The sequence below is a fragment of the Papaver somniferum genome, chromosome 6 (assembly GCF_003573695.1).
Source record: "Papaver somniferum cultivar HN1 chromosome 6, ASM357369v1, whole genome shotgun sequence".
Taxonomy (NCBI): Eukaryota; Viridiplantae; Streptophyta; class Magnoliopsida; order Ranunculales; family Papaveraceae; genus Papaver; species Papaver somniferum.
The window spans coordinates 117,795,114-117,803,992 of NC_039363.1; positions in this window are offsets into that span (position 1 = coordinate 117,795,114).

The following is an 8,879-nucleotide window of genomic DNA, read 5'->3' on the forward strand; positions in this document are numbered from 1 at the left end:
TGGTAATCGAATTTTACTTATGACATATATAAACCGATTATTTCCTTTCATTACCAATTTTCATTCATTGCATTATTATTGTAGGATGCATTTAGCACATTCATCAAGCCTTTAAACCCCTAAGCGAACCTAGTGGACGAGTTATAGTCTCGTGAGGGTTTATATAGAGAGTTCTACCCACAAAACCTATAAAAAAACTTCTAAAGCCATCAATCTTCCTCCTGCGAAGACGATACATCATCCAAGTAGTCCGGGTTATCCTCCGGGATTCTTTCTTCCAAGAAGTGATAGCTTGCATGAATGCGAATGCTTCCCCCTTTTCCTCCAAGTAGCGCGCTTTCACGACTTCGTGCTACAAAAACACAAAAACAAACTTACATTTGTTACTGGTGTTTCGTTGGAAGATAAAACAACATGGATTACGTAAAAAAAACCACAAAATTACTTACAAATTGTGTAAGGGACAAGGTGAAGGGGCAAGTGTTAAAAATCCGAGGTTGGAGAGCTAAAAAAGAAAGTATCACATTTTTGATGACTAGGTGCCTATCATGGACTTGTTGAACACTTCTTGCATTAGGATTCCCAAACTATTGGCTAAATTTGTTGTGTACCCTAGCCCAAAATGTTGTGGAATCCTCCCTTTCGGAAGAATGACGTCGAAGTCAATTTTCCGCATACCATGCTTTGGTGATTGCCACATCTTCCACGGAGTCAAACGATGTCATTTCTTGTATGTATATGTATGAAATGAGTAGTTGTGGAGTATATGGAGTGAGGGGGAATAAAATGATCAATTTTGGGGCAAATGGGGTCCAAGGGTGAGGTCTCTATCTATAGAGTAAGTCCCTAACAACTATTTTTTTTTTAAAAACGTGAAATAATTTGCCATAATCGGTATTTTAGAAGGTCTGTAAAACCCGATTGTGTTGATATGCCACAAGGAATCAGTTGTTCTTGCGACCAACGTAAACCGATTAACGACATGTTAAATTTTGAATTTTCACCGACACAAATCGGTTATATATTTTAATATGTGATTCGATTCTGGCTTGAAAAACATCCAGGAAAAATTTCTTGCAAAATCGGTTTATGTTGACATATCGAGTAGACCGATTGTTGGCATGCCAGGCTAGAATCAATTTAAATATTAAGTGCATTACGTTCAACACAAAGATCATCCAAAATACAAACATCAACCATCTCAAAAGACTTAAAACAACCACAAGTCTTATAAACTTAAAGTTTTAATATTTAAAAGTTAAACTTAAAAAATTAAGGAGCACCAGGAGCATTTGCAGCAGCAACAACATCAGGAGCAGCAGCAGCACTACCAGCAACAACATCATCAAGAGCAGCAGCTTCTGCATCCTCCATGGCTATATATTCAGCCATTTCTTCAAACATACCTTCCAATTCTTGGTGGCGATCCCTCTCAGCTGATATAATGTTTCTCCTCATCCTAGCGAACCTCAAAACCTCAACAAGCTCTTCAAGTGAAAGCTTGTCAATCAATGCGAGGGCTTGTTCAAGACGGGTCTCACCTACGAAATAAAACTTATATAGGCTTCTCTCTGACACTCTTTGTGGTTTCCTCAAAACATCCTCCAAGGTTACCTATCGATTGTAAAATTATAGGTGTCCGAAGTCCATCTATAATACAAAACAGAATGGGTTTTTGAGCTTGGATGGTCGGATAACATTTTGAGAGACAAAGGTTGCATCCGACCATCACAGTCACATCCCAGCCAAAGACATCCGACGGATGTAAGATTTGTAACCTCCTTCAATTATAGATATACATTGATTAGATTTCCTCATCATTATGATCATAAAAAATAAAAAAAAAGGATCATCATTTATATTTTGGAGTTTAAAACATGTATAATTAATGTTATTGTAATTAATAATTTAGCCATCCTTCATCGAACTATAAAGAAAGAACGACATTAGAATCTTTATCAACGTAATAAAAATAAAAGATATTTTTAATTTGGGAACCAATTAAATACGATAAGGTACCATCAAGAGAAAATTTGAACAACAATGTGTATGCATGTTAAATAAAGTCTAATGGTAAGGAAGTGTTTAAACTAACCGTACTTCTTCCAGTGTCGATTTTTATTTGACAAATTCATGTGTTCAATGTTTAGTGGAAACTTTTGAGGAACTTTTGGGTGTCATAATTACCGTGCAGCATCCTAGAGTAGATGATTTCATATTAAACCCAAAGGGTTTTGTTAGTACTAAAATTTTAAACCTTGCCAAAGTTCCAGAGTTTTACCTGTTTTATAAATCACAATTGATGAAAATAAAAATCTATTTAAATTCTATGTAGTAAATAAAACCACAAACTATGTCCTTATCAAAGTTACAATTAGGGTCTTCAAACGGAGGAGGAAACATATGGTAGTTTTCTTCCTGAAAGTGCACCACCAAAAATTTAGAAGACTCGGGTAATGTAACAAACACTTATACATTCATCACAGATCAGATCTAGGCAATACCGAATTTATAGATTTTCATAACTACAAGTTCTATAATGGGTCGAAATAAGTATTATCATAGTTTATAGTATTTATCTAAATCATTATGACCAAAAATTATATCGTCCCATGCCGTGCCGTCACGACACGGATTATTTATAGTTCTACACAAAAATTAAACAAAAATCAAGTAAGAAATCAGTACATATAGAAACATAAGTAATCCGTTTCTGAAGAGACTAAAGAATCGGGTTATGTGGTACATGTATAAACCCGATTGTGGAAAGGAAGATGAAAAGACTATAATAATCGGATTATACATATTACATACTAGGATATGACCCGTGCCATAACGACATGAGGCTATGAGTTGTTTTTGTGTTGGTTAGATATTTTTTTTCTTGTGAGACTACCAAGAGCTGAGCGTGGGAACCCTGGGGGAACTATAATATTTCTCAAACTGAATTTGAAGCTTTGATCGATAATATTAAAATCAACCGGACCGGTTTCTTGTTAGGATGTCCACATGGATGTACACTGACATATATAAAGCAAAAAGTATTTTTTTGGTGATTAAGATATCCAATATAAGTGTGTGCACTGGGATCTGCACCCATTTTCATTTATGGTAATTGAGATAACCATCCATTCATAGTTGTTGCAAATAATACCAACAAACTTGAAAACCTAATGTCCCAAGAGGGAACACGTAAAAATTCCAGGTTTGAATAAAAGTAACTTGTCGATTGCATTCCAAATTACAAATGCAGTTCAGTCATCATTTAGATAGATTGTAATTTTGTGCTAAAAAAATTAGTAATTTTTTTTTTGAAATTCAAAAAGTTGAATCTGAGTTGGGAATCCTTCTTTCATATCCTTAAAAAGTGTTATATCTACATTAATTTTTGGAACCTCTAACTGTTTTAAAATACGAATATTGACTTTGTGCTTGTATCAATATATAATTGGCATGATTACGCATTAGTAATACTTGAACTCATGGTAAAAAAAATTAATCAGTTGGGTAAATATAATTTACGGCCATTAAACGTCAGCATTCCCTACAATATTCTAGGTTTGAGAGACGTTATACTGTAATATGAAACCTCTTGATAAAGAATGATAACTATACATTTATGGTTTAAACTAACATATGAAAAACGCTCAGCTTACAACATCACAAAAAAATAAAAAAAATGTAAAACGTTAAATCCTACAACATTCCCTTGGATATTAGTGATACGAAGCGTCCTTGAATCTTTCTTAGCGGTGAAAAATGACGCGCGTGATGATATTGCATATATCATGTGACAAATATGATTTTCCTTGCAAATTAATAATACAATCTTATTGTCTTAACTTAGTAGTGAAAGACTCGCATTAAATAAAATTGCATATCCAAACAAAAAGAAATTTCCCCCTCTAACATGATACATGTATAAGAGAGTTGCTCTTTATCAGCATATGCGTTTGGGACCTAGAAGTAAATAAGAGACCCAGTCTAAATATGAATGGTATGAAAACTTGGAAATGGAACTGATATTACACCTTAACCTAAGAGTACATAAGAGACCTAAAACATCCATAATTTTATAATTTGCTAGCATAAAATGAACATGAAAATACAATTGAATATTAAGATATTTTTTAAATCAACTTCTATAAAGTGTAAGATAATTTGTACCGACTTTGGTTACTTGGTATCTTCAATGAAATAAAAGAAGCTTAAGTATTAGATGGTATCCACATAGTAAAAGATAGGTAATTGATCAAGTATTAGTCATGATATCTTTAGATGAAAAATGTAGATGAGTTCCTATGCACTAAGCTCTCTTAAACCAAGATAATCTTTAAAAAACTCGACAATTTAGTCATCGCAATCACATATGTGCATATGAACCACATCTTCTAGCAAAAATTAGACTTGTACCTTTCTAGAATACCAAAACTTCTTCATTTGCATCAATGATAAAATGCATGCAATGAAAATTTGTGTAGTCCCGACACATATAGATATAGTGACGCATCACACAGAAAAAAAATTGTATTATTGTATTGCTCCCTAAACCGCTTTCTTCATTGCTTAAAACTAATCTCTTGAAATCAGAAAATGAAAGATCATTGTTTGACTATGCATGAAGAATTTAAGATAAAAAAATACTCATTTTGTAAACCATCAGAAGGTTATAAATATGAAGAAATGTAATTTAAAGTTTCACATGATACAAAAAATTTAAAGAATAACACACACACATAATCAAGAAACTTTAATCCATTTGTTACGAACATGTACACGATTCTAATCCAACAAATAGTACGAACTCTCTAACAGCAGTAGCAATACAGTTAAAAAATGCTATTTACCGACCCAAGTTAAGTGCATAGCAATGGAACCATCGTTTTCTTCGTCATTTATTTTCACTCCATGTAAATCCTATGGTTTTGGCCCGAAGAAGTCAAAGTCTAATTGGACAATTCCTGTCCAGGGAAAAATAAAAAATTTAGTGTAAAAATATAGGAATTAAATGGTATGGTATTAAAAAGAACCTAACATAAAAATAAAAATGAATAGATAGCAATCGTATCTGATCAGTATCTTTTGACTACAAATGAAATAAAAATTCGAGATAACAAAATACAATATTAATGAAAAGTAACAAAGAAAAATTAAATTGCATAAATGACATAAATGTTAGGCGCGAGGCTCCCTTAATCCATTGATGTTAAACAAAAAATTAAGAGAAAAGCTAACAAAAATTATCTCAATCAAGCAAAACAACAAAGAATCATACCCTGAGAATAGAGTTGTGCAAAGGATGAAAAGCTAACAAAAATTAAAGAGAAAAGCTAAAAAAAAATTATCTAGAGAAATTAAACTGCATAAATGACACAAATAATAGGCGCGAGGCACCATGAATCCATTGAGGTTAAACAAAAAATTAAAGAGAAAAGCTAACAAAAATTATCTCAATCAAGCAAAATAACAGAGAATCATACTTTGGAAATAGAGTTGTGCAAAGGATGAAAAGCTAACAAAAATTAACAAAAATTAAAGAGAAAAGCTAACAAAAATTATCTCAATCAACCAAAACAAAAAAGAATCATACCTTGAGAGTAGAGTTGTGCAAAGGATGAATAGAGTTGTTAATTTAGAATAAAAGAAACGGTTTGACATTAAATGTGAGATATAACTCCCAAATAAATGACATAAAAAATCTGCATTCATTGTCTTAAGTAAAATTAATATGTGAATTAATCTGGACCATTCTTTATATGCCTAAAATGTGGAAAATTAATATGTGAATTAATCCGGACCATTCTTTATATGCCTAAAATGTGGATTGAAAATCTTAAATATTTAGCTTAATCTGGACCATTCTTTATGCGCCAGAAATGTAGTTGAATAACTTAAATATGTATTTCAATCTGGGCCATCATTTATTCGTCCAAACTGTAGATTTCCGTTCATTAGTAAAAACACCATTGTCCCTTATAATATAGATATAAACCGATTCTGGTGATGTATTTTCATATTTCATTTCTAACCCAGAATCGGTTGATGTTAATCATCATGTAAACCGATTATTGTGCATGATCTTCATGGCCGAAAACAAAACCCAGAATCGGTTTATTCGATATGTCAATAAAAACCGATTATGGGTGTAATCAGAAGTTTGATTTTTCGAAATTGAAGATTTAAACATGTAAATCAATAACATATGAAGAATCATAGAATGGGTTGATGGAGATTTACCTTTTTCTTGTGTGGATCGAAGATTCGTTGGAGAAGAAGATGAAAATTAGTGTTTCGAGAATTTGGAAAGATTAGGATGAAAATAGAAAGTTTTTTTAGGTTTAGGTTTTTTTGTTTTTGGATTTACTAAAAATGGAAAGTTTAGAATTTATATGAGATAGTTTTAGGAATTAATGTGGGGGTAAATTAGTATTTTTTAGAAGTTTGGGTGCCGAGAGTAATTTGGTGGTATGGGAAGGAAAATTTGATAGGTCCCAATTAAGTGATATAGGTCCCAATTTAACAAGGTTAATTAATAGTTTTTTGAATAGTTTGATTTTTCACTGACCCAACCAAATAATTCATTGAACCTCAATCCTTGATTCATTTCTACGAGTGCAATGTCAAGATATGTAATAGAACCATCATTTGGGACATGCAAGAAAATTTTTAGGGCATACAGATTTATTATGCCATCCAATAATAGATTATAAGGGGTGTCCTAATGATGCTTAAGTTATTATAATACCCCTGCATAGTTTAAATTACATTAACGCCTTTCCACTAAATTAAATTCCAATCCTAAAACTCTCCCACTAATTAATCCATCCACTAATTAACTACCCCATTTAATTACCCCCACTAATCAACGGTTACCCATTAGTTAACCGTTACTTAATTATTATTTTTTTTAAAAACTAAAAAATTTCAAAATCAAAAGCTCATTCTCCTCCGCCCTTCTTCTCCAAAAAACAGCCCCCCCCCCATTCTCGAAGTCTGATTTTTCGATTCATTTCTCGATTAAATCCATATATGGCACCTCGTGTTAAGCGATGCCCTAAAAATACGGTGCCGAATCATGGTGTTGCTTCTGTAATATCTCAATCTATGGTTTTTGGAAAAGATGGAGATGAAGAGAATAGTGGATTGATTGGTGTTGGAGAGAGAGAAATAGACCATGATTCTATAAAATTGCACATAGAAGGTATTTTCCATTGCTTGTTTTTTCGTATTTCGTTGATTTCATGACATGTAATCGATGATTCCTCTAGGTTTTGGTAGTTCCAGAGTAGTGTTCGGCTCAAATTTAGCAGCCGAACTTAATTTTTTTCTACAGACGAAGAACAGTTCGGCTGAAAACATGTAATGTTTTGAATATCGAATGACTTATAAATTTTTTTTATGCTAAAAGGAAAACAATGGAATGACTACTTCTAATTCAAAAACTCCCAAACCTCGAGGTGGTGGCACCAAAAACTTGCATGCAGGAAAAAGGGGAAATGACACAGGTGGATGTTTGCCTGTAGAACAAGAGGATGATAATGATGAAAATAAGGGTGTAGTATGAGGTGATGATGAAGATTGTGGTGGAGGGGGAGGAGGGGATGATGAATATGGTGGTGATCGCGAACCTCTAACTTGATTTTTCTTCTGAAAATTGATGCATGTCGTTTTAGAGCTTTAAATGTATTTTTTATGATGTGGAAGATAATATGAATGATAAAATGTGATGTAAAGAGATGATAAAGATTGAAAGATCTCTTCTTAAGGATTTTCTTATATAGAGCTCTCAAAGTTCGGCTTTAGAATCCTTCCGAAACCTTTCTCCTTGAGATAAAAGTCAATTTTGCGTCCAAACATGTCCCACAATAGTGTCAGGTTCGGCTAATACCTTGTCAACCTTTCCCGGCCGAACCTGACAAGTGAAATTTACCCCAGGTGGTTGTCAGGTTCGGCTGACTCGATTAGATTACTTTTAAGCCGAACTTATCTCTGTAAACACTTCGAAAATCTTGATTTTTAAGCTCCATGTTCGGATAACTCGTGATGATGAGTTATCATCCGAACTTATCTCCGTACACTCAAGTTTTTAGATTTTATTTTGGCCATATCTTCTTCGTCCGATGTCGGAATGGCCTCATTCTTTTTGCGTTGTTTTCGTCTTTTCATTCTCTTGAAGATGACGATAATATCTCATTGATTTGAATGAGTTTAATTTGTACCTTGATGTTCTCCATTAGTAGACTTCACTATCGTTTGGGGTTAGGTTCGGCTCATTCGCAATATTATTTGAAAGCCGATCTTTAAAGTTCGGCTCATTTGTGTTTGAATTGAAAAGCCGAACTACTTGTCATACATGCGTTCGGCTTATTGGGGATTAAAATTATAAGTCGAACTGTTCTTATTTATCAAGGTTCGGCATACAAATTATTTACCGAACCTAACTCTGTTGCGCCGAACTACATACAAAAATCAAAAAATTTGGTGAATTCAAGCTACAAAACGGACATTAAACAACGTCTACAACCATACCTATGTATTATTAGCGTTGGGTTCCTCATCCATGTACTCATCTTCAGGATTTGGCTCCAAAAAGTCATCATCTTGAGCTTGAGAAAAAAAGTTGAGTTTGAGATTGAGTTTGGGTAAAATCATTTTCATAATCCAACAAATAAGCCATCTCTGGATCTCCATCGTATTTGATATGTATTTTCTTAGGTTTACGTGATGAAGATTCACCTTCCCCACTCGAATTTGGATCACACATCTATCAACAATCACAAATATCTCAAAAAAAAAAAGTTTTATTCTCTACTACTACTCCTACTCCTCCTCCTCTTCTTCTTCTTCTTCTAAAATTAACACTAACCTAACTACAATTA